The 2,546-nt window shown below is 34.1% G+C and overlaps 1 protein-coding gene across 4 annotated transcripts in view; it reads left to right on the top strand.

Moving 5' to 3' along the window:
* LOC107752427 (AP-1 complex subunit sigma-2-like) overlaps positions 1 to 2,546 on the top strand; it is a 35,196-nt gene that overhangs the window by 19,034 nt on the left and 13,616 nt on the right. The window lies entirely within an intron of this gene.

Raw genomic sequence — 2,546 nt, forward strand, 5'->3', positions numbered from 1 at the left:
ATATTTTACTGTATGTATATATATATATATATTTTTTTTATAAACTTCTATCTATCTATCTATCTATCTATCTATCTATCTATCTATCGTTCTATCGTTCTATAGAATAATTGTTTGAATCTCATGAAAGCGGGTCACATTTCAACACAAAGTCAAAAGAATGAACCACAAACTTATATTTTATATAATTAATACTAAAACTTTGACTTAAATTGAAAACTGAAAATATATAAAAAAATCTATTTCTGAGTATTATTTACAATTTTAGCAAGATCTTGTAAGGCCCCACATAAACTAACACGGGTTTAGCAGAAAAGGCTTAAAAGTGCATATTATTGGCTGGAAGTCACAATTTTCCGTGACCATGGGGCATGTTTGTATAATATAAATTAGCAATATCATATTTTATTTTTTCACTCAATGTTGACGTGCTTATTTCCTGCGGCCAGTTGCATGAACTCTTTATGTTTGTCTTAACTAGTCCACTAACTTGCAGTTGGGATAAAGTCTTATGTTGTTTTGACCAAGAACAAAATGAGATTACTGACTTGTAATTCTTCGTCTAAGTGGTTTATTCAACTGCAGTTTGTTTCTGAAGCACCGTATTTGCCTTCAGTCTGAGATGTAGTTCGGTTTTAGTCTTTGTTCAGTCGCCGTAACCACATTCTCATTCAGTCGATCACAATCTTAATCCGATTCCAAGAGTTCCTGGCCTCCTGTGAAACGGATTTGGCGTCATTTTGTGGAATGGGGCTGTTTGATTGGCTGGTGTTTCTGTCCGTAGAGCCAGACTGAAGACTGGGGCGGTTTGGCCAATGAGGAGATCTTATAAGGGACTGGAGTCCCGCCCACCCTGTCAGCCTATTGGTAAATGGTGTGATTTGCCTGAGCTGAATTCTGATTGGGCATGACGAAGCTCTCGCTCGCTCTGATTGGAGGAGACGTGGTGACGTGAGGGGGGGAGGGGGCTGGTGTTTGAACTGCTAAACTCTTGACCTTTGACCTGGTCACAAGAGTCAGGCTGCATCCCAGTTCACAGGCTAATAAGCACATACATTTGAGTTTGTATTAAGACAGGACGCTGGTATTGGGACAAAGAAATAAAACTCTTAATATACAAAATTGTTTCACCAGAGTGAGCAACTCGGTGTCTACATGTAAAAGTAATTTTTTCAAAGTTATAAATAAAACAAATATTATTCGAGTACATTTTGCAATACAATACTGTTTTAGACTTTCTACATCAGAATTTCACATTTCATTCAATGTGTTACTTGTTGTTTCTTTGTAATTATTTGCTTACTAGTGATTTTTGAGTGAAAATAGTTTCTAAAAAAATTTTTATTTTTAGTGTAGCATTAAAAATTACATTATTATAATTATTTGACAAATTATTAAATTATTTATTATTAGAATTAAATCATAATTCAGAGTTTGCAATAACTAATATGTTAATATTAGTATAATACTATATTATTATATAATAATATTAATATAATAATCCATTCTGAACTAATCCATCCTTTTAAAAACTGAAGCTTTTGCTTTTTTATAATTTTTTACTGTTCTTCTTTTTTTTTTTAAATACAAAACAATCTGGTGGAAAAAAAATCCAGTGCAGCATTAAGAATTAAATTATTGAATTAATTATTAATTATTATAATTATTGATTATTATAAATGATTTAATTAAATTATTTAAGAATTAAATGATGAGCGTGCTACATAATTAAATATTGAGCATGTTACATAGTTTTATCGTTGCATATTGTATTATATAAAGTAGTATACAGTGTGTACTGCCATAACTAGTACACTTGTAATCCATTCACTTAAAAACTGCAGTTTTGCTTCAAAATAAAAGATTTGAAAGTGAATCCTAATCTGGCGTACTGTATATGAATAACATGAATAAAAGGCCAACTGGGTTGCAGCATCCGTCTTAAAGGGCCAGTATAGAAATTTCTGTCACACCTTCACTTAATTGGTTTGCATCATAATGACACATTCAGCAATTGTCTGGACTCGTTCTATGAATACATGCATGTAATGCAGATGTGTTGCATTTAAAAACACACACCCCGTCTCCACAATCAGACGCTCTTGGTGTGTGTGTGTGTGTGTGTCGACCTCTGACATGATGCTCGATGGGAACTAACCGGCACTGGATGACTAGTAATGTTTTAACTGCATTTTCATGCCTGCATCAAGCCGTGTGTTGCTCTGTCAGCGCAGGAGCGGGAGGGATGTGATTATTTGTGTGTGTGTGAGCTGAGGATGAGACATGAGTGCCTTCCTTTTCATTTTGGGGCTTCGGTGCTGCATAAATATCCCACTGCATCAGAATAAATCGCATTATGCGGCGAGGGGTTTGTGTTTTATGATGTGATCTCTCTATCTCGTCTCTATCTCTCTCTCTCTCTTCCTCGCTGTCTGCCTTTTGCTGATGTTCTTGTTTAAATTTTTGTTGAATTTAAACATCATATTCACTTTTTATACAGTTGAGTACATCTTATGTAACCTTTCAACAGCAAATTATATATTATT

The sequence above is a fragment of the Sinocyclocheilus rhinocerous genome, unplaced genomic scaffold (assembly GCF_001515625.1).
Source record: "Sinocyclocheilus rhinocerous isolate Xijiao unplaced genomic scaffold, SAMN03320098_v1.1 scaffold3306, whole genome shotgun sequence".
Classification (NCBI taxonomy): domain Eukaryota; kingdom Metazoa; phylum Chordata; class Actinopteri; order Cypriniformes; family Cyprinidae; genus Sinocyclocheilus; species Sinocyclocheilus rhinocerous.